This window comes from Papio anubis, chromosome 3 (genome assembly GCF_008728515.1).
Source record: "Papio anubis isolate 15944 chromosome 3, Panubis1.0, whole genome shotgun sequence".
NCBI classification, from domain to species: domain Eukaryota; kingdom Metazoa; phylum Chordata; class Mammalia; order Primates; family Cercopithecidae; genus Papio; species Papio anubis.
In genome coordinates, this window is record NC_044978.1 from 106811471 (window position 1) to 106836703 (window position 25233).

General features: G+C 39.2%; 1 long non-coding RNA gene and 1 pseudogene across 2 annotated transcripts in view; both read left to right on the top strand.

The window, feature by feature from the left end:
- LOC116274178 overlaps positions 1 to 25233 on the top strand; it is a 47277-nt gene that overhangs the window by 7980 nt on the left and 14064 nt on the right. The window lies entirely within an intron of this gene.
- Positions 10867 to 12534, top strand: LOC101003138 (annotated as a pseudogene).

The following is a 25233-nucleotide window of genomic DNA, read 5'->3' on the forward strand; positions in this document are numbered from 1 at the left end:
AAATCTTGGAAATAAAGCGGTAGCTCACTACTTGGATTTCAGGTTTTGTTTATATCTTCCTACTAGAAGCAGAGCCCTGCTTTAATTGTTCTGTCAGTTCTTACCCAGTATAATGAAGACAACAGATACATATCTTGTCTAAGTTTTCTTTTAATTTATAAAAATCTGTGCTACAGAAAAATGACAAAGCCTTTAACAGTTCCTTAAGTTAATTGGTAGCAAGGTCATGCAATCTTAGTTCCAGCTTAACATTTTTATTTACTTATATTTTCTATAGAAATGACAGCTAATTATAAGAAATTTATATGTGTATATATGATATATACCTGATTAAACCTTATTACAGAGAATTCAACATTTAGAGTTTTTACACCAATCAAATAAAACTATCTTAAAAACAAAGTGATGGTTGCAAATATCACTCACATTAAATATTCTAAATAAATAATGATCATTATTATTATGGTTTTACCTGAGTAATATTTTTATACTCCATACTAAAAAATATTCAGTGGGGTAGTTTATTCTAAACAGCAATATTTCTTAAAATAGAAAAATAGACCACAGTATCCTTTTATGCAATTATACTTTTCTCGTAATAGATCAAGTACAATAAGAATTGTGATGAAAGTAAACGAATAATTAATATATTATGTAACACTTTTGCGAAAATTACCTTAGGAGAAGATGGAATTTCAATATTAATTGGTGTGAAAACAAACTGTAAGTTCTTAATGTTTAATCTTTGTAATCTCAATTTTATTAGGAAATACATGTTTAATATTATCATTACAAGTGTCATGTTGCAATTTGAACATTTTGAAACATAGATAATTAAAATAATAAATGAATATAATTCATCCATTAAGGAAAGTCATAGTTAACATTTATGATGTAAAATAAACTTATTTGATATATTAACTATATAACTTATTATTTTACAAATCTGCTTTGCATCACTTTTGAACCCCTATAATATACGCGATTATTGCATTCCAATACAAAAGTATAAAATCTATAATGGAATCAAATAAAATACATGTCATAGTTTGAGGAAAAAATTATTGTGAAGTGCAGATTTTAATAACTTTTTGTGAGGTAATATATTTACCAATACTAACAAAGGAAGAAAGAATCAAATAAAATAGAACTATGTGGGTAAAATTGAATTATTACTATTATGTCTTTGTAGTTCATGCACATTTTACTTACACATAACTTGAAATGCTATTTACTTAAAGAAATGTAATAAAATTCATTGAGAATATATAAATAGGATTCTCTGAGGATTTAGTCTGCAAAAAAAAAAAAAAAAAAAGGACAAAAGGAAGAAAAGAAGGAAGGAAAGTAGGAAGGAATGAGAAAAGGAAGGAGTACAGAAAAGGAATTGAGTTCTAACTCAATTTGGTAAAAGTAGAACTCTTGTGTTCTTACACAGGGAAAGCTTTTTGTCAAGTGTCCAAATTCCTAAAACATCCAAACCAAGAATTCAAAATAAAATGAATTACAAAAATGAAAACTATTAAATCTTATGTTATTAAAAACAAAACTGGTCTATTTGGTCATAGTGTACTATCATGTTGCATGCTACGGTGTTGTCATTAAAAGGTCCATGGTATCACAATGGCCATGTTCAAAGGAAAGGACAGAGAGGTGCGGATTGTAACAGTTTGTGGTGATATGGAAATTGTAAGCATTCTTAACTTTACATGCTTGGCAGATAACTGTTTTAGAATGCTGAATTGGAAAATACAAATATATGTTAAATATATTCCCCATAACATATGCATTTTATCTCATGCCCTTATCTCTAAAACAGAAGGAAAAAATATTCATAAAATGACGAAGGTAAATCAAGAAGAAGAGAAAAGTTTCTGTGGAGATATCTAATTTCCAGAGATACTATTGATCTAGGAAAAAAAAAAAGTCAGCATAAATAAGTTTCAAATGTAGACTTTGAACTACTGGAAAATTCTATATAATGAAAATAATTGTTAAATCATACATTTTTCTACACCAAAATATAATTTTAACATTCAGGAAAAAAAAAAAGCCACTGTTATTTGTTTAAATGGCAAAAAGCCACTGTGAGTTGCTTACCTGAAGCACCATCATCATATTAATGTTTCCAGCAATGTTATTTTTCTTCTAGTTAAGAGTGAAGCACACAGTATCAATATTAATTTCAGTTCATCTAACCATAAAGTGATTCACAATTTATTTTAGGTAATATTTTCCTCTAATAATATACTGTCATATTTACATAGCACCTATTAAGACCTTTTAGGTAAAATTGTAGTTTGACATCTTCCTGTTGAGACTTAATGTGTTTTTTAAAAATATGCAATTTATTAAGATCAAGTTATGAATATTTTGGTCATATTATTGCAAGATCTGGTAATATCCTTTCAGCCAATTCTGTTGATAAAGAAAATTTAAGAAAAAACCCTAGAAAATGCAAGGTTGATAATGTTTGAATCTCCCACTGACTTAAAGTATATTAAACATCCTGAATGAGTATTTAAGACACTGCTTTACAACTTCTGCTAGTGTAGATCCTAGAAAGGAGAGAACTGGCTTATGTAGACTATTAATAATAAAATATGATTACTTTCATATTTAAAATGACTTTTCTGATAGGTCATAGGATGGCAATTATTCTCTATGTCATCATTAGTGATCAGTGTGATAAGACAACCACTGTATAGATCAGTTAATAAATCAATGAGAGAAATCTGCAGGAAATCTTGTACTGCTGTCTTTCATGACACGCTTCACAAAATGCTATGGGGATGAATGCAAAAGAAGCCTAAAATACCAACTCCTACTGCAGTGATATAAAGGAGATGGTTACTGCTACTCTCGACAAGGCTTGCTTCTCCTCCCATAACTAGAGAATAATTAATCTGTAAACGTACTTAGTTTTAGAGTTTACAAAAGCCAGCTTGTTAATCAGAATATTATCCTTTTATGGCTCAAAGAAGCAAGGTAAAGTCACATTCCAACTTATTTCTGTATCCAAAATTCCTAGAGAGGAAATAATTGTCTTCTCTTTTCATTGGAGAATTAAAAGCTGTCCTCAAATAGCATGTTGTCCTTTTATCTAAGCCCTTTAGAATTACCATGTTTATATTTTCATCACTTATCAGTGATTTGTTGCACTGCTACTGACTGTACACGATTATTGGCATGCTGCAGCCAGACACTTTGGAAGAGCCTTTTTCTTTCCCTGAGAGCCAGGTTGCTGAGAAAACAAAAACAATAAATAAAAAAGAAAGAAAACAAGACACAGGTACTCTCTGCTGGTTTTTGCAAAGACCCCCCACCTAAGACCTTTATGAATTAGCAATTGATACAGATAACATAGTGCCTGGCCCTTTTATCTGGATCTGGGTCCAGGACATGGGCCTCTGTTTTTAGAGCAAGAGGAGCTTCATGAAGAGTTATGGCTCATGGCTTCTTTAGAAGCTATTGTTATCTAATGGCCAAAGTTGGGCAAAATTTTTAAATTATCAAAAAGATGTGAAATAAGTGACTAAAAAATTATAGAGTAGGCTACAATTCTCAAAGTTTTTGCCAAAATATTTCTAATGCCATAGAACAATAAACCAGGGACGTCTAGTAGACTGCTTGGTGCCACTGCTGCTTCATTCTTAAAACTTTATGAAAATCTCTGTAGAAAAGTGATTTGCCAAAGAAGTGGTACTATACGAAGTTGAAATTTTCAATAAACACATATTATTACTGGAAAATTTAGTTAATTATGTCATGAAACAGTCACTGACTGATTAGTCTTTTTTGCTGTGTCACACAGGGCCGTGCTCAGTAAAGAAAGATAACTCATTCTTTTCCTTTTTCTCTAAACTATTAACACCACAATTTTTGTCACATGTAATTTAAGGTAAAAAACTGCTTATGTTACCAGTGATCAGTTCTCTTTTTCCCATTCTTAAACTTAATTCCCATTATAAGGATATTGTCAAATACAGTATAACAATTAACAGTTTTGCTTACAGTTGTTGATGTGAGTGTTCAGTCTTGAAAGATAACTGCTAAGTAATTCGAATTTGTGAGCAACTTGCTAGATAAACAATGAATCCTTTCTCTTTATTCTCACGTATACTCTTTGCCAGAACATCACTATTTTTCTCTTTGAAGAAAAGCAGCAAATAAATTTTGACCAGGGCATTTTACATGCCAAGTAATGATTTATCTCTTGTATGAGAAAAGTTTATACCAATTCAAATTCCATCATAAATATAGCCAAAAAGTGTTTAAGTCATTATTTCTTAATTTACCATTTTAGCACTCATTTGAAAACACTGGGAAAACTAGGGTAAAAAGTATTTAAGCTGAAAGGTGGCTTGCTGTGTCTGGGTTCCAGACACGAAATGGGCGCAGTGAACCCCACTCTTATATTTTTACCTGTTATAGTTTTAGCCCCATATAAGCATATATCTCTATTTTATCCAGTTGAAATTAAGCTAGTGTAAATATTTAAAAATTTCATTATAAGTAATTTCACAATTAATTCTGTCTTCACAAATAATTTTGTATACATGGAGAAACAAAACAAAACTGCAAGATGACCAAAATGCTAACTATCTCCAAAATTTCAAGATTATACTCTAGGTGATTTCAGTGTTTCAACTAATTATTCAAAAACATTTTTAAGCATTTTGAAATAAAGAATTTTTTTCCACCTTGGCTTTCTCTTTTTGAGCAAAATAGATTCATTCATATGTGTGTGTGTGTATATATATATATATATACACACACATATACCTATATACATATTTATATTCATGTGTGTGTATATGTGTATATTTTCTAATTCAGATATATATGTATATATATACACACACACCTATGAATCTATTCATATATATGTTCATATGGCTATATAGATATATATACATATATCTATTTGTATATATATATGAATGATTATATTTATTTTTGAGTCGGAGTTTTGCTCTTGTTGCCCAGGCTGGAGTGCAATGGCACGATCTTGGCTTACTACAACCACCACCTCCCAGGTTCAAGCAATTCTTCTGCTTCAGCCTCCCGAGTAGCTGGGATTACAGGCAGGCACCACTACATCCAGCTAATTTTGTATTTGAGATGGTGTTTCTCCATGTTGGTTGGGCTGGTCTTGAACTCCCGACCTCAGGTGAACCACCTACTTCGATTTCCCAAAGTGCTGGGATTACAGGCATGAGCCACCATACCCAGCCCATTCGTATTTTTAATGTAGTACTATGCTTCATAAAATTTCTAAATATTTTATGAGCTTATTTTTCCAACATGACTTTAAAACTGATCTTGTTACAACCTTCAACTATTTTTATTCCCTTGTCATAGGTAGAAATCTCAGTTTTCTAATTCAGATGTGTAATAAACAAAAATTATTTTTCTAAAATTGAATTTATATTCTATTTTCAGCCCTATTCTGTCAGAATGTCAAAACCATAACCCCAATTATTATTACTCAGTCTCCCCTCTCCTTTTCCAGGAACTGTGTCAAGGGTCCATGTGTCTTACATAGTCTAAAGACATTGGAGAGTGGGACTGGGCATCTAGTCCTAAATATACTCTGTCCTCATTGACTTCTATTGAGTCACATATTGTCTTGCTTGTTTCTTAGTGATCAGTCTGTACATATTGCTACTAAATTATTCTGGGCTCTCATCTGATGCATTAAATTCAGCAAATCTCTTTCTTCTTTAGTAGCACTCTTAGGCAAAGACAAATTCTTCTGTTGCTCCCACAACAAATTATGTTTAGGGACTTTTTGAGCTCTGTTCATCTCCAATCTGCTCAGAAATTTTATGTAACTGTTTTTATTTTTGCTCTCTTTTGTGTTGCATGGATTTCCTTCTGCAGCCTCTGTGCACTCTGGGACACAAGGAGCTCCCTGACACTTCTCAGGTTCTAATTGTATAACACATACTTCTGTCACCTTTTTCTGGAGACTCACTACCTCGTTAAGGTGCTACTGGGAGACAGGGTACAACTGGACTATGGTCTTAGTTGCCTCAAACATGTCCAAGATAAATGGATGGAATAAAAATAACAAAACATAAAATACAGAATAATCTTGACTGGCTATTCACATGCTTTTAGATGCTTATTTATTTATTTATTTATTTATTTATTTAATTTTTTAAATATGAAGTTATTTCCATTTTCCAATTGCAGGCTTTTCCTCTTACTTGGGCTTTGTATTCCATCTCTTATTTTCTGAGGCACTTTTTTTTTCCCACATTTAACATTTTTTTCCACATCCCACATTTCCTGACTTATTCTGTTGATGATGATGATGATGATGATAATAATAGTTGTATCAGTCAGGACGAAGTCAGGAAGACAGAACCCATGCCAAGTAGTTCAGTAGAGGAATATAACATGGGAACCTAGTTGTAAACATGAAAAACGAGATGAAAAACCAATTGGGTCATAGTAAGACAACCCTGAGCTTAGCGACACGTGAAAGCTATTATCACCCCTATAGCTGGAAGTACAAATGGGGCACAATGATGCTTCTCAAGTTCAGAGACGGAAAGTCTTCAAGGAGAGCTCAAACCATGAAGAAGGGAGAGGTTCTGTTGAGATCTAGCATGGAACAGACAGAAAGAGAGAGGAAGAAAGATAAATATCCTGATTTCTCCTTTTCTTTCTCCCTAGTGTTCTGCTGGTATATTCAGGATACTGAAACCAATTAGAAGTCAATAGACAAGGGTCCTAGGAAATGAAGGAGTCAGATATTTGTGGTGACAAGCAGAGTAATGGGCATCAGGGAATGAACCCAAGAGTAAACAAATTAATCACAGGTCCAATAGCCAAAGAAAAAAACATATGTAATCTTTACCAATCTTTGATGTAGGTACTACTATTATTCCTGCTTTAGAGGAGAGAAAACTAAAACAACGTCATGTTTAAAAAAAAAATGATAAGAAAAATAAAGAACAGGTTGTTTAGGGGGCCGAAGGAAAAGGAGAGGTGTGGAGAGAACATGAATTCTTCTTTTAGATTGATTAACTTGTTAAAATCAACAGATTCCCCTTCAGTAAATAAAAATGAAGTGAAAATGATCAAGCACCTCCCATTAAAAAAAATTCCTAATTCTTAATTTTTCCTTGTTGTTCTTCTATCATTCCTTTCATAATCAAACTTCTTGAAAGATTTTTATAAATTACCCATCTTTAATTCTTGTCTTTTTACTCACATTATACATGGAAACATTTTCTAATTCTTCCACTCCATTGGAACAATACTGGACAAGGACCCCAGATGGTTGTTCATCATGACATGCAGTGTCATTCAATTTTATCTGACCCTTCTCTGTTTTTCTTGGCAAATTTCTGCCTGTTAGCATAAAACACACTAGAAACTAAAAAAATAAATAAATAAAAAATAAATAAAAAAAATCCAGGCAGAAAGTTGGAGAAAGTAGAAAAAGAAGACCACATGCATACCTTCTAATGAGCCTTCTAATGATGAAGACACTACATAAAGTTTCTATTTACGTCTCCTTGGCCAGGACTGATTCATATAGCTAAACTTAGGTTCAAGGAAGGATGAGAAATAATCCTTCTGCAAGGTGGCAATGTATTTATCTAAAGAATGAAATCTTGTCATTAAAAATAAGGATTCAATGTATATTGTATGGTTACTAGCAGTCTCTGCTGAAGAGATTATGTTTGATACATTCAATTGTCTCCATAAAACATTAAGTAGATCATTAATACTTAACACAATGGAGTTGAAAAGATAGAGAGAGGGCCAGGTGCAGTCGCTTATGCCTATAATCCAAGCAATTTGTGAGGCCGAGGCAGGTGGATCACTTGAGGCTGGAGTTCGAGACCAGCATGGCCAACATGGCAAAACCCCATCTCTACTAAAAATACAAGAATTAGCCGGCGGTGGTGGCACATGCCTGTAATTCCAGCTACTTGGGGGGTTGAGGCATGAGAATTGCTTGAACCTGGAGGCGGAGGTTTCAGTGAGCCAAGATTTCACCACTGCACTCCAGCCTGGGTGACAGAGCAAAACTCTGTCTCAAAAAAAAAAAAAAAAAAAAAAGTGGAGAGGGCATGTTATATCATCTCAGAATGCTGGAAAACAAATGCACTAGGGAGTCGTCACAGGAGTTCGAACATACTTGTTTTGTGCTCATCTGAAGTCTTTCATTTTGACTTTAATGTGAAAATGCCCAGTTGCATGTTTTTCTTTTTCCCAGAATATTCTGGTTCTCAATTACAGGCAGAAAAATGGTATAAGTTAGAATTCAATAAGAATTTTCTTAAAGTATACAAAAGTGGTAAAAAGGGCAAAAGAGTTGAGTATATGCAAATGAGTGATTATAATGGCATACTTTAATTAAACTGGACAGTAAAAGAAATAAAACCAGGAAAGGGCCAATATTTTGGAATATTTGTATATATGTAATGAGATATCTTGGAAATAGCACCCGAGTGTAAACACAAAATTCTTGGTTTTTTTTTTTTTTTTTCTTTTTTTTTTGAGACGGAATCTTGCTCTGTCACCCAGGCTGGGGCGTAGTGGCCAGATCTCGGCTCACTGCAAGTTCTGCCTCCCGGGTTCACGCCACTCTCCTGCCTCAGCCTCCCGAGTAGCTGGGACTACAGGCGCCCGCCACCTCGCCCGGCTAGTTTTTGTATTTTTTTTTAGTAGAGACGGGTTTTCACCGTGTTAGCCAGGATGGTCTCGATCTCCTGACCTCATGATCCGCCCGTCTCGGCCTCCCAAAATGCTGGGATTACAGGCTTGAGCCACCGCGCCCGGCCAAAATTCTTTAACATACACCTTATAAACATAGTCAGGAAGTAATTTCATGCACTATATTTTGATAATTTTGTGCATGAAACAAAGTTATAGGAAGAGAGTTAAAGAAGGGTTGAATATTGTAATGTCCGAAGTCCATATGTTATATTTGATTCAATTTCTAATGACATCAAAGCTGAGTGTGGGAATGGGTATGGAAAGTAGAGACGAGAGTTCAAGAACCAAAGAGATGAGGGTGTGGCCACTTCGTCTATGTTAATGTTGAAATAGTTGATAATGATAATCAGGTAGGGAGGAATTCTTTGCCCTGAGATAAATCTTCAGCAAATGATAAAGAGTAATAGCTTAGCAGAAGGCATTAAGACATAAGAAAGGGTGTCACTTTTATAGATGGATGGCAAAGGCTTTAGCATTAATTTTCTCAAAAGTACAGGGGGGAATTAATTAATTGGATATGGCAGTAAGAAGAAAGGAGGACACCTATCACATCTCATTGTCCTGAGGTTTATAAGCTGAGAAAGAATAAAAGGACTTTCTGTTAAAAGCAATTCAGCAGAAGAATTTACACAAAAGGAAGCCAGGATTAATGGAACTCAGCCACTGAAAAGAACATTCAGAGAAGAGGTGGAATTTACAGGGGAGTTTGCTGATCACAAATTGTAAGACTGAAGTGCATGAGAAAGAGTTGAAGATCATTGTGTAGATGAGAGTATGTAAACAGTGGTACAAGAAATGGTGATTATTAGCATATATAGGCACATGAGGTATCATGGCCTCAGATCTCAGTCTGAAATGAGGCTGAGTCAAAACACCTGGGTCCTGGTGCCTTCCAGTGATTTATTAAAGAGCAGCTCTTCAAAGTTTCCGTTTTTGATAAGTTAAAGAGGAAGGTTTGTTGTAATTGCTTGTTTTACTTTATTAGAATTCTTCATAGCCTTCTTCCTATTAGATTATAAACTCAATGAAGTCAAGGACCCACTCAAGAATGAGTTACAGTGCTATTCCCAGGAACTCGCAAGTCCCCGGTATGAAATAGTAGGGGACCTACTGAAAGCTTTGCAGGGGCCAGAATAATACCAGTTGAGCATCCCTAATCTGAAAATCCGACATCCAGTATGCTCCAAAACCTGTGCATGAAACAAAGTTATAGCAAGACTTAAATAAGGATTGAATATTGTAATGTCTGAAGTCCACATTTTATATTTAATTCAATTTTGCATTTTGAGTACCAACATGATGCCACAAAGTAGAAAATTTCACACCTGGCCTCATGTGATAGGTTGCAGTGAAAACACAGGTGCACAATGCAGTTTATTCAGTCTGCTGGTGTTTATAGTTGCTGTCGTTTAACAGCTGATAGAGGTATTCTGATGATGCTACTGTGCTGTTTAGTTACCTGAACACATTGTTTTTTAACTGTATTAATGATAGGTCATATTTTTTACTTAAACACCTACATGTGAGTAAGAAAATGATTGCTTATTAATAGCATATAAGTTCAAAGTCAGGAGTGATGGCGATGACAAACAACTACAGATTGTCCACATGGGTCGCTTAGATGGCGACACCTTTGCTTTCTGATGGTTCAGTGTACACAAACTTTGTTTCATGCACAAAATTATCAAAATATAGTGTATAAAATTACCTTCTGGCTGTGTTTATAAGGTGTATGTTAAACTAAAGAATTTTGTGTTTATACTCGAGTCCTATTCCCAAGATATCTCATTACATATATACAAATATTCCAAAATCCAAGAAACCCTGAAATACTCGTGGTACCAAGCATTTTGGATAAGAAATACTCAACCTTTTTTTCTCTCTTTTTTTTTTTTTTTTTTTTGGCAATGGGGTCTCACTCTGTTACCCAGACTGGAGTGCAGTGACTAGATCACAGCTCACTGCAGCATTGACCTCCCAGGCTCAAACGATCCTCTCACCTCAGTCCCTGAAGTGACTGGGACCACAGGTGTATGCCACCATGCCTGGCTAACATTCTTGATTGATTTATTTATTATTTATGTATTTATTGGGTCTTGCTTTATTGCCCAGGCTGATCTTGAAGTCCTGTGCTCAAGTGATCCTCTAAAGTCTCAGCATCCCAAAGCATTGAGATTATAGGTGTGAACCACCGCCTAATACTAAACCTTTAAAAGCAGTTGAAGTGGGCTAGATTTTGTCTTCATTACAGAAAGTCTTTGCATATTTAATTTAAATTAAAGAAGGCAGTCGAAATGTAAAAGGGACTTTTTCTTAAAATGTGATACTTTATTGGTCTTTCGTTTTTCAATTCTTTATAGACAGGAAGGTATAAAAAGTATTTATTTGGAGATAAAAACGGTGGCAGGGCTCTGATAAAGGACAACTGAGAAAGGCAGAGTCTCACTGGGGAAATGCAGGCCCTGGTTGTTCAAGGGAAGACTGAAATCCAGACTTGTATATGAGATGTCCTGATTTTGAAATGTTGGTTCAAGTTTTCGAAATGTAGTTAAGGCAGTGGGTCTCAGCAGCTCGGGCGGTGAGAGGAGCTGCAGCTCAGCTTCACGAAGGCTCTAGGCAAGCCCCGGCCCGCAGGAACCTGGCACATGCCCTCCCTGCCGCCAGGATGCCCGAGAGGAAGGTCAGCTCCAACGAAGGGGCCGCCAAGGAAGAGCCCAAGAGGGGATCCGAGTGGTTGTTAGCTAAACCTGCTCCTGCAAAAGTGGAAGCAAAGCTGAAAAGAGCAGCAGTGAAAGACAAATCTTCAGACAAAAAGGGTCAAACAAAAGGGAAAAGGGGAGCAAAGAGAAAACAGGCCGAAGTGGCCAACCAAGAAACTGAAGATTTACCTGCAGAAAATGGGGAACGAAAACTGAGGAGAGTCCCGCCTCTGATGAAGCAGGAGATTAAGAAGTCAAGTCTGATTAATACCATATACCATGTCTTATCAGCGGTCCCTGTCTCCTTTCTTGTACAATCCAGAGGAATATTTATTATCAACTATTTTGTAAATGCAAGTTTTTTAGTAGCTCTAGAAACGTTTTTAAAAAGGAGGGAATCACACCTCATCTCATTTTTTAAGTGTAAATGCTTTTTTTTTAAGAGGTGAAATTATTTGCTGGTTGTTTATTTTTTGGTACAACCAGAAAATACTGTGGGATATTGAATTATGGGAGGCTTTGACTGTCTTGGGTGTCAACTTAACATACCATAGCTGGGGAGGTTAGTTTTTATATTCTATAGTACAAACCAGATTAAATGGCAATATAGAGTATGTCCTGCGTTTAATGTCTTGAACATTTTAAATTACTTCTATTCCCATGTTTTGTAGTAGAATTGTTTCCTTAAAAAATCCACTCCTTGATCATAGCTCTCCCTGTGAGAACTGTGTGTACTCTGTAACATCTTTGGTTGTGGTAGTCCTGATGTCCTAACAACTTTGTTACTGTGCTGTGAAAGATTAAAAATGTGAATATATAGTGTATCTGCTATTCAGTTGTGAATTGGTGGGACGTATTTAACAGCTTATCAACATATGAAGGTACTGGTACTTGATAGCCTTTAAGGAAAATTTGCTTCCAAATTTTAAGGGAGAAAGTCACTGGAATAACTTTAAAAAAGAATTACAATACATGGCCTTTTAGACTTTTGGTACTTATGTTAAGAATTGTGTACAAATTGAAATGTCTGTACTGTACCAATAAAATCTCAATGATGAAAGAAAAAAATAAAATGTAGTTCAGGCAAAATATATTATGTATGATGGTCTTGTTTGAGCTCTCATCCTCAGTCTTTTCTTCTGTTGCGTATTCAATAAATATTTACTGAAAATAATTAAAAAATGGTTTGAAGAAGACAATTTATTTAACTTATATTAAACATTTGTACTTAAAGCAGATCCTTCTTTAAATCAAGAAATTGTTTTGAAAGAACATAAAGATAGATGTGTACCCTCACTTCACCTCAAACCTTTGTTCTGCTCTCTAATCTTTGCACATACCAGAGATCTGTAAGTTCTGTGAGTACCTGCTTTTCTGCATCGCATTCAGAGATTTTAGTTTTGCAACATACCAGAGATTTTGTAAGTTCTGAAGCAAGGTCACAAGACGTGTTTTAAGTAAGATAAACTCTTGCTGCCATAAACCTGCTCTCCTCACCAGTGGTTGAACCGAAATATCAGAAATGATGGAACCAATCATAGTTAGCCAAATCGCTTTGTTCAAACACTAGCCAATCATATATCTGATTTGTATAATAACTCTATGCCCACTTTTCTTAGACTATATAACACTGCTCGGAGCTCACCAGTGGGGGAGCTCTCCTGCCTGTCTCTGCTTCAATGAAGCGCAGGGAGAGTTCCAGGTTCGAACTCGTAATAAAGATCCTGCCAGCTATAGCTTTGACTCTGGACTCTGGTGGTCTCTTCGGGGAATAAACCACCAAGATAACAAATGGGGCTCGCCCGGGATTTCCCCAAGCCCACCAGACCCCCAAGCCAATGGATCTTCATCTGTAGGTGTCGGCTTTGTCACTGTCTCTGCTCCTTGTCTCTGTCTGTCTCCCTGAAATTTCTACAAATCCGTAATCTGTAATCTGTATTGGTCTGTTCTGTAAGTGGCACGGCCTTGGTGGACGCTAAAAGACAGCCACTGACTGGTGGGGAGACGCCCCTTCAGTGCCCATCTGGGGGCCTCCATCCTTGGTTGCCCCGCTCGACTCAGGTCGGAAGTCCCACCACAAAGATCACCGCTATCACTCCGTCCGGCCATTGTTAAGTGTTAAGTGTAAGTCCAAAACTAAAACATAAAACCTTTTCTTCTCACCTTCCAGGACCGACTCGTCGGATACCCCTGCTTCACACTCATTTTCGCCCTCCTTCTTTGTAGGAGCAGTCCAAAGATGGGCAACAACCAGAGCACGCCTCACCTTTGTTACCAATTTCAAAGATGTGAAGGTTCTTTCGGGGCGTAACTTAAGCGTGAACTAAAGAAAGGAAAGCTAGTTACTTTTCTGGCCGCTCGAGTGGCCTCCTCTTGGCATAAGGTGGCCCTCCCCAAGGAACTTTTCTGTCTCTATTATTACTAAGGTAAAACTTAGATTTTCCTGCCAGGGACAGTCAGGACATCCTGATCAAATTCCCTCTTATATTCTAGTGTGGCAAAATCTTGTGGAAGACCCACCGCCTGGATAACTCCATTCATCCTGAGCCTTGCAAGGTCCTAGTAACGCACCTACAAGACAAAGGGACTCTTGTGGTCCTCGCCCCTGTGCTGCTGTAGACAGCCAGGACCCCTAACGCGTAGGAACCCACACTTCCCCACCATATCCCAAGCATCTTATCCCCAAGAGGACCCAGTCCCCCAGGGTGGTGCTTCCAGAGAAGGAAACCGAAGCCGAAGCAGCCGAGAGCTTAAAGTAACCTCGGGGTCAAGGGCTTAACGCTGAGGTCACAGCAGGACCAAGCCCCACTCCCCTGACTCAATTGTAGCCCTGCCTCTCAGAGAAATAGGGATCGCCGATGACACCGGCTCTCCGCCTCATGTACTGGCCTTTTCCACCACTGATTTATACAATTGAGTCCCAAATGCTCGTCTCAGATAATCCCAAAGATCTAACCTCGCTTGTTAGACAGTGTCATAAGCTTTACTCACCAGCCGCACTCCAAAGTATCGTCAGCAGCTCCTCCCAATCCTGTTCAAACGGAGGAGCGTGGAAAGAATCCAAGCTGGAGAGGCCAGGAAAGCTGGGTCCTTGCGGAGACTGCCAGCCAACTGCAAATCCCTGACCTCATTAATGCGGCTTTTGACCCGGCTCAGATGGGACTACAACACGGCAGAAGGTAGGGACGACTGCTCTTTCATCGCCAGACTCTAATGGCGTGGTCTCCTGGCTGCAGGCGCCCGCAAGCCCACCACACTTTGGCTAAAGCATATCTTGTGTTACAAGGTAAGACAGAAAGCCCTGCTGTGTATTTGAGAGATTAATGGAAGCCTTCAGACAGTTTTACCCCGCTGGAATCCGTGAAGCACCGGAAAATCAGGCAGCGGTAGTAATGTCCGTAAACCAGGGCAACACCAGATAAAAGAAAACCCAGAAATTGAAGGCTTGAGGGAAAGCAGATTCAGAATCCTCCCTTCAGATGCCCAGCTTAGTTTTATAATAATAGGGATACCCAGAAGAAAAACAGTTCAGGGCAAATCCAAAGAAATAACAAAGTCTTAGTAGCAGCTTCCCCCCAGGCAGGGAATGGGTCAAAGCAGAAAGCAGAAAAAGCAAGGCTCTAGGCAAGCATTGAAAGGATCAGTGTGCTTATTGCAGGAACGTGGTCACTGGATTGCGACGCAAACGGAGGATCAGTTAACCTTGTATCTGCTCATACTCCAGGACTCTGACTAGGGGACGGGTCTGACCCTCCCCAACCCATAGGGTAACTTTGCAAGTGGAGGGGTCCCTGTTCGCTTCTTTGGTTGGATACCAGCGGAACGCCAGTCTTAACCAAACCAATTGGAAAAATGTCTAAGAAAACATCCTGGTGCACAGCCACAGGCATCAAAAATACCCTGACAACCTAGAGGACTGTAGACTTAGGAACGGAAAAAGTCTCCATTCCTTCCTAGTCATCTCCAGAGAGCCCTGCCCTCTACTAGGAGGGACTTGTTGACAAAAAATGGGGCCCAATCCACTTTGAGCTAGAAGGGCCTAAGATAACTGATTCCCAAAACAGGCCAATATCTATCCTGACTGTCACCTTAGAAGATGAGTACAGACTCCATCAAGAGCAAAAAGCCCCGATCAGGAAATTGACTCTTGCTCCAGCGCTTCCCCTGAAGCGTGGCAGAAACTGGGGCTTAGGGCTAGCAAACATCGACCCCGCCAAGTATTTGTAGTTAAGCCAGGACGGAATCTGCCCGGGTTCGGTATCCCGTGCCCCTGAGGGAAGAGAAGGAATTACGCCTCCCCATATCCCACGGACTCCTAGACCAGGAGTCCTACCGGGCTTGCCACTATCCTGGAATACTCCACTGTTACCTGTTCGCAAAACCCAATAGGTACCGGACAACAGACAGTACAGGATTTAAGAGAAGTTAATAAAAGGGTCATGGACATACATCCCACTGTGCCCAATCCATACACCCTTCTGAGTGTTTACATCCCTAAAAACAGGCATTGTTCTGATCTAAAAGATGCTTTCTTCAGCCTTCCTCTGGCTCCCAAAAGTCAAGAACCCCTTGCATTTCAATGGACGGATCCTGAGAGGGGCATCAACGGTCAGCTAACATGGACCAGGCTGCTGGCCAAGGGTTCAAGAACTCGCCAACCCTGTTCGATGAAGCCTTCATGAAGATCTGGGTGAGTACAGGCGGCAACACTCAAATAACTCTTTGTAATATAAGGTTGATGATCTCTTTAATAGCTGCCAGGGTCCCTGGAAACTTGTGTTCAAGGGACTGAGGACCTCTTGAAGACTCTGGGGGAGTTAGGCCACTGAGCCTCAGCAACAAAGGCTCAGATCTGCAAGTCGGAGGTAACTTATCTGGGGTACCTTGCCAGTGGGGCAACGCCTGGCTAACCAAAGCCCGAAGGAAACAGTCTCATCTCAGACCCCAGTCGACACGGCAAGTGAGAGAATTCTGGGGTCGGGTAGGGTTCTGTAGGTTATGGATACCGGATTTGCTGAGCTGGCCCCTATACCAGGCAACAAAGGAACGGCAGCCCTTCAATTGGACGAAGAGGCTGAGCTGCTGGCCTTCAGCAAATCAAACTGCCTTATTATCAGCCCTCGCCAGCTCCTGATGTTCCCAAGCCTTCCACTTATACGTGATGAAAGTAAGGGTGTAAAGCTGTGTTTAACATTAGCACCTAGCCCTGGCAGAGGCCAGTTGCCCACGGTCGCAAAATTAGATTCAGTGGGATGTTGGCTGGCCACCCTGCCTCGGATAATCAAGGGGCGACCGCCTCTAATGGTCCGAGACGCCATTAAACTTATCATGTAAGAGTTAAGCGCATTATAAACCCGCGATGCCACTATAAGGCATCCACCGGCAGCCGGACCGGGATGGATGAGTAAACGCCCACCACCATCAAGGGACCGCTGTTAAACCCCTCAGAATAACTTCTTCGCCCCCAACTTCTCTAAACCCTGCTTCACTGCTGCCAAACTAGACTTGACGCCTGGTCTCATGAGTGCACTGAGATACTGGCCCAGGTGCATGGGTGCGGAGGACTCCAGAAGATCGCCCCTGGACAGAACCTGCCTTGCCCCACTGATGGCAGTGAAGCACGCCCACCAAGGCCAGCGGGTATGCAGGAGCTGCTGTAACGCCAGAGACTGAGGTAATTCAGCTTTTAACCCTTGCCTCTCCAGGGACATCGCCCAAAGAGTCAACTGATAGCTTTCACACAGGCCCTCACCCTAGGCAGAGAAAAACTAATATATACACGATAGCCGCTTATGCTTTGCCACTGGCAAGCATTACAATATGGGGCCACCCACAGAGAGGGACTTATTAACAGCTGAAGGCAAAGAAATAAAAAACAGTAAGAGATCCTAGTTTTATTACCGCTTGCAGGTTCAAACAGCTCTGCTGGTTGTATTGCCTCTAGGCATCAGGAAACCAACCACGCCAATTGCTCGAGGCAACTTCTTAGCCGACCAAACCGCGAAGAGCATAGCAAAGCTCCCAGTCAGCTCCTTTCGTGCTCCAGCTCCCCTGATCGCGGGTCTTCGCAAAATTGCCATGTTTTCTCGACTATACCAACAGATCGCGAATGGATGGACACGCTCTCTAAAACAGGTTCAAAATGGGTAGTGGACTGATATAAATGACCAAACCATCCTACCAGAAAAATTAGGACGGCAGGTGTTGAACATATCCACTGACAACCCACCCAAGTTCGCTTAATGATAGACTTAATCAGGCACGCCAAGTTCAGAATCAGACGATAGCTGAACTGGCCAGCGATGTCAAAACAAATTGCAAAGCCTGCCAACTGAATGCCCCCAAACCCAGGCCGCGAGGAATCAGGTGTAGAGGAATCCAGAAATTGGTGTCTATTAGGAAACAGATTCTACCGGAGATAAAAGCCTGAAAATATAGGTATCAGTACTTACTGTTCTTTGTAGATACTTTTCAGGATGGACAGAAGCCGCCTCCAACCAAGAGAGAAACTGCCTCAGGTTGTAGCAAAGAAAATTTGGAAGAAATCCTCCCAGGTATGGCTTTCCGGCCCAAATAGGGTCAGACAATGGACCAGCCTTCGCTGCCAAGGTAAGTCAGGACGGGCTCCATTCTTGGGGCAAATTGGAAATTACATTGTGCTTATAGGTCTCCAAAGCTCAGGACAGGTAGAAAGGATGAATCGGACTCTGAAGGAGACCTTAACTAAATTGGACCATGGAGTCATGCCAATTGGGTAGTACTTCTCCCCTTCCGTTCCAGGCCCGAAATACCCCCAGACTGGGCCACACCATATGAAATCATGTACAGACCCCACCCCTGGTCCCTCAGTCTAAAAGATGACTTACTCAAACCTGAAACTGAAACAAATGTCTCTGAGGCTTCCTGTTCTCCTTACAAGCCTTAAGCAGAAAATTCACTCAGGAAATTGGCCCAGACTACTTTAGAATCAATGAGGCAGACCTCCTCACGACGCCATCCCCTGCTCCAGCCGAGACTGGGTCCTAGTCGCTTTTTCACTGGCAAGAAAACTCTTCAACCCAGGTGGAAAGGACCACTGCAAGTACTCCTGACTACTCCCAACGCTTCAAGGTAGAAGGCATCGCCTGCGGATCCACTACACACACGCCAAACCAGTGGACCCAACACCCCACCTTCCGGCCATCTGGAGCACCGGGTTACATGGACTATAGACAAAGCTAAGAACAATCCTCCAAAGTTAACTCCTGCTCGTCATCCCCATAGCCGTAACCATGTCTAGCTTACCTATGTGCTTTTATGCCTATGCATCTGACTCCTCCTCACTGCTGCCTAACTCCCTATGTCTGGAGGTTCTGGCTCTATGAGAACAAAACTCACCCCGGAAACCCCCAGGCGGCAAACTGCTAGCTAGTGCAGACTGCCCTCCGGTGCACACCCAGTTTACCCCAATTTCACCACTTCCAGATTGCCCAACCGGGATACCTATGATCTGTTTTGAATATGATCAGACTGGAATATAATTGTAAAATTATTGGTGGCACCAGAATGCAGGCTGCCCATACCACTATTGTAAAATGCACTCCAGCCAGGGTATAGGATCTAATACCCAAGAAAGTCTAACCTCCTCAGGACTCGCTACCCGACAAGGACTCCCAACATATACACTTGGACAATTAGTGGAACTCTTCAATGTTTTCCCTTCTGGCACCCCTTTTAGGCCCCTAATGTCTTTACTACTTTATTCACTATAGGCCCCGTGTGGTAAACAAAATTTCTACAATTTTGTCAGAGAAAGGTTTGATACCATCCAACCACGGTCCTCCGTGAGCTATCACCAGCTTCTCCTGCACCCAGAAAGTGAGGCTGATTATAAGATCCCTGGAAATCCAAGATTGACATCCAGTTACTTGTGAGAGGGGAAATGAAAGAACATAAAGATACATGTGTACCGCCCCACCCACCAAACCCTTGTTCTGCTCTCTAATCTTTGGCACATACCAGAGATTCAGAGTTCTGTGAGTACCTGCTTTTCTGCACGCACCAGAGATTTTGTGTTCTGAAGCAAGGTCACAAGACGGTTTTAAGTAAGATAAACTCTTGTTGCCATAAACCTGCTCCCTACCAAAGGTTGAACCGAATATCAGAAATGGTGGAACCAATCATAAGTTAGCCAAATCGCCTTGTTCAAACACTAGCCAATCATATATCTGATTTACAATAACTCTATGCCCACTTTTCTTAGACTATATAACACTGCTCGAGCTCAGTGGGGCTCTGCCTGTCTCGCTTCACGAAGGAGAGTTCCAGGTTCAACCTGTAATAAAGATCCTCATGTTTAGCTTTGACTCTGACCTGGTGGTCTCTTCGGGAATAAACGTCTAAGTATTAACAGTTTGTACTATACACTTTCCTTTTATAATTTCTTCTTTCAGAAGTTGATATTTTTCAACTTCTTAAAGGTAACATGATGCTATATTCAAAACTTTTGTTTTACCCAGAGTAAATCAAGTGTAAGAATGCAGAATCATTTCTTTATTTGAAATTATTTTTACGCATACTTTAGAATTTGTTGTGACACCTTTCTAAAGATAAAAATAATTTATTCATGTAACAAAATTGCTTTTGAAGACCTTGTATGGTTCATGAATTATTTTATGTATCAGATTTAATTATTTCTAGTTTAAAAAAAAAAATCTTTCACAGTAAGATTGCTCTTCTCTTGGGGATTGTCATCAATGTGTAAGGAACATTGATAGTAAACTATCAGGTTTCTGCTAGTTGTGGCTGTAAGAGTTAAAGAAAGAGGGAAGAAACATGAAATGCAGCTCGACAGTTAAAGACACATTTATTTTAGTGAAAATAAACCTGAGAGGGGCTTCTTGCCAATTTCGGTGAGGAGCACGTTCTCTTACAGACTAACAGCGTATATTGGTTTTAGGGTGAGGGGGCTTATCACAAGCTTGGAATGTTTCTGTGTGAGCGAGAAGCTTTATGGCAGAGTTGGAATGTCTCTGGGAGGAGGGAGGGTTATCTTGGGACTGACGTCTTTCTGGCTGTAGGGGGTTATCTTGCAGCTGGAACCTTTCCTGTCAGAGGGAGGTTACTTCTGGGCTAGCATGACTCTGGCCAAGGAGGAGTTTGGAATGTTTCTGGTTGGAGATTTTAGTTGTGGTTTATTTTTGTGCTGACCTTAGCTGATGTCCTTTGGATTTAGGGGGTTTTTGATTAAGGTGAACTTTAGAATGAGGGGCTTGTACAAGACAGCGATGCTCCTACTCTGTCAATGGTAACCTTTAAAGTATTTCCATCTTGTTTTCAAAACTGTCCTTAAAAGATCTCCAATTCAATGTGGCATTATTGAGATTTCTCCCAAAACAAACAACAACATAAAGCTTAAGTCAATATCTATTTTACATAGAAATCTATACACAAATTATTTTTTTAAAGTATGCTGTAACTCAGGCTGGGCAGAGTGGCTCATACCTGTAATCCCAGCACTTTGGAAGGCTGAGGCAGGTGGATGGCTTGAGATCAGGAGTTTGAGACCAGCTTGGCAAATGTGGTGAAATTTCATCTCTACTAAAAATACGAAAAAAAAAGTAGCTGGGTATGGTGGTGCATGCCTGTAATCCCAGCTACTCAGGAGGCTGAGGCAGGAGAATAGCTTGAACCTGGGAGGTGGAGGTCACAGTGAGCCGAGACAGTGCCACTGCACTCCAGCCTGGGTGACAGAGTGAGACTGTCTAAAAAAGAAAGAAAGAAAGAAAGAAAGAAAGAAAGAAAAAAGTATGCTTTAATTCTAGTGTAGAAATATATTTAAAGTTATAAATATATTTTGAAACTCATTTTTATAAGTGTGGGCCAGCATGCAAATAAATGCTAGTATTCTGAGTGTGTTGTCTATGTGAGAAAAACAGGGATAAATACACCAACAATGACCAGACCATATGTAAAAATAAAATGCTAATTGCAAACTCTGTAGTGACAGTTCAGGAAGTTACAAACTGTGCAAAATGGTCATGACTTGATCAGTAAATAACAGCTTCCCTAATTTTGCTTCTGGTTCCAATTCGGGATTAACCAGAGAGAGCCAAATAGGTACTTTCACTTCTAGTTAGCCTGCCTCCAGCTACCCAAGGCCAACAACCTACAATTTCACTTTGAAGATTTCTCACTCCCCTGCTGGACTTTGAATCTTTGCCAAAAGCAATTGATGGTGGCTGACTCCCTTGCTTTATGGCAAGCTCTAAATAAATAGGGTTTACGAATTCTCATTTGGATGGTTTTAATTTATTTTCATGAGTTATATTTTTTTGTTGGTTTTTTGAAAAAGATAAAAAACGGTTCATTGGTCTAGGAATTAAATTGACATAAGACAGATTAAGAAGAGGAAAACAATATTATGTGTATATGCACAGAAGTTCATATGAGAAAAGACCAGTTAATTGAGGCTTATATAATATCCTGAGCTACAAAAAATAACTGCGGTTTGGTGCTTCTGGAACGTGGTGAGGGCAAGTTACAGGAAGGCGAAGGGAGGAAGATGAGGAAGAAAAATTGCATTGTTATGAAGACAAAAGTCTTTCAGGTGATAAAGTTATCTCAGAATAGATCTTTTTCCTGGTACTGATATTTTTACTAACGAAAAATTTAAAATAGATGTACATTTCCTTTACAAAGGGGAAATTTATATTTTAGGCAGTTGAGGGGGAGGTAAAGAACTTTTACTGTGTTGGCTGGTTCTCAATTTTTTAAGCTCAAAATAACTCATGTGCCAAAATGGCATATTTGGGGGTGATATGTTCTGAATTCCTTTAGATTAAAATAAATACAAGTAAGTAAATGGACAATGGGTGCTTACTCCGTCCCAGAGAATCTATAAGATAAAATGCAGGAATATGTTATATATGATAATTGGCAGGCCTCTGAGCCCAAGCTAAGCCATCATATCCCCTGTGACCTGCACACATACATCCAGATGGCCTGAAGTAACTGAAGATCCACAAAATAAGTGCAAATAGCCTTAACTGATGACATTCCACAATTGTGATTTGTTTCTTCCCCACCCTAACTGATCAATGTACTTTGTAATCTCCCCCACCCTTAAGAAGATTCTTTATAATCTTCCCCACCCATAAGAAGGTTCTTTGTAATTCTCCCCACTTTTGAGAATGTACTTTGTGAGGTTCACCCTCTGCCTGCAAAACATTGCTCCTAACTCCACCACCTATCCTAAAACCTATAAGAACTAATGATAATCCCACCACCCTTGTTGACTCTCTTTTTGGACTCAGCCCACCTGCACCCAGGTGAAATAAACAGCCTTGTTGCTCACACAAAGCCTGTTTGGTGGTCTCTTTACACAGATGCGTGAGACAATAATATGTTAGTGTTTTCTAAAATGGTAAAAGAAAAAAAAAAGAAGAATCTTTACTTCTTCCTAGGCAAATAGGGAAAGAATACTTCCAAAATGGGTCAGTCTTTTGACTAGATAGCTTTTATAGCTTTTTTTTTGAGACGGAATCTCGCTCTGTCGCCCAGGCTCTAGTGCAGTGGCGCGATTGGCCTCCCAAAGTGCTGGGATTACAGGCTATGCCTGGCTGACTACATAGCTTAATAGGACATTTAGTGAAGGACTTAGATTTCAAGGAAAAAAAAAAATTTCCTTGACAGTATTGGAAAGATGGAAATGTGTTTGTTGTAAGAGGGAAAAGAATTCTCCAGTTGCCTGTTTAAAAATCACACATGACCACAATCCATATGACTTTCCACTTGTCCAAATTTAAGATGAATCCTTTTTAAAACAGCAATATTAACTATGGTAGAGTGTGAGCTCCAAGTAGTTTTATATTAATAATGATAATGATGATATTAAAAACAATGAAAAAATAATAGCAGCTATTGTTTACCAAGTGTCTACTGTATATTAACCTGTTTTTAAATTCATTTTCTCATTTAAGTTTCATAAAATTCTTGTGAAGTAGATTTTTATCTATGTTTTAAAAATGAGGACATAGAAGCTTAGAGTGCATAATAAAATCTGGAATTCACATTACTAGCATCAAAACTGAAGTTCAAACACAACTCTCAATGGCTTAGAACATACATCCTTTCCTTAGTATTTCTAAGATTTTCAGATGCTTTTAAAATAACCATCTTGACAGACACTTTTACAAAGTCAAGTTTGAATGGGTTTTCTAACAAGTCATTTTGATATTAATATGCTATGCTTTTAGTTTTGCTTTAAGGTGGTAACAGTAGGAAATTTAATATTTTTATTCCTTCATTCAATATGTATTGAGCATTTATTCTGAGTGATGCACCCTCCTAAGTATAGGAGATGAAAGGCAAAAAATCCCTTGCATGCCAATTGCTTAGAATATAGCAGAAGAGAAGATTCTTTTCATAACAAAGAAATCAATAGAGTTCTGCATACCTGATAAAGGATAGGGTGGGGCTAAAACAAATATTTCAGAGAAAAAGTGACAATCCTTCCTCCTTTTTATTCCTTTAACAAGTGTTTGCTGATCATCACCTATTTATCAAGAACAATTCTAAATCCTGAATGGAGAGGGGAATAATGCATATTTTTTCAATTTAAATTGCTTATAGTTACAGAAGAGCAATGCACATACAAATAACAAATGACAGTGTTAATTTTTAGTATAAATGCTTAAAGTTATCAAGGTAGTGGAGAAAGAGATCCTTTACTAAGAGTGCCAAGGAAAACATGTAAAATGAATGTTAGTTCACTAGGTTTCTAAGCGAGGGAAGGAAATTTCTGTGCAGGGGACAACACATTCTAGATATTTTTGGGTGGTTTGTTGCACTTGTTATTGTCAAAATTGTGGAAAGATGTATTAATAGATGCCCTATTGGATCATCTGGGTGCCCAACATACTTTATTCAGCTTCATTATTTCCTTTTGGTGATCAGAATCAACAATCTCTGCCAGGCTGGTGACTACTTTCCTTGGCATCAGGAGCCCCAAATCATTGAGAAACATGTGTAGCCTAAACTTTATTGAGATTGTTGATCAGCTATCTCCTTTTTTTTTAATTTTTTTATTTTTATTTTTTTATGATTATACTTTAAGTTCTAGGGTACATGTGCATAATGTGCAGGTTTGTTACATATGTATACTTGTGCCATGTTGGTGTGCTGCACCCATCAACTCGTCAGCACCCATCAACTCGTCATTTACATCAGGTATAACTCCCAATGCAATCCCTCCCCCCTCCCCCCTCCCCATGATAGGCCCCGGTGTGTGATGTTCCCCTTCCCGAGTCCAAGTGATCTCATTGTTCAGTTCCCACCTATGAGTGAGAACATGCGGTATTTGGTTTTCTGTTCTTGTGATAGTTTGCTCAGAATGATGGTTTCCAGCTGCATCCATGTCCCTACATAAAAGAATACCTGAAAATTTCTAGAATCTAATGTTGTAGCATAGGAAGCATGGATTCTTTCAGTAGGTTGATGGAATTGACAATAAACAAAGTCACTCCTAACTCCATCCTTTGTCCTAGACGTATGTATTTTATCTATTGTGGACATGGCACCATTTAATGGCTCTTGATTTAGGGTGAAAACTACATCTGGAGTTTGGTGTCCATCCTTGCAGAGTCACATCTGCAATTTAACACCTCAGCTGTATAATCAAAATGCTGTCTCAATGCTACCTTAAGCTGGCAGTCTCTGTGTGGTGCCATATGTGATTGCACCAGGGTATCCTGTGTCCACATGCCCACCATCACACTCCCTTTGCTAAGAATGGCTCTTTTGGTTTGAG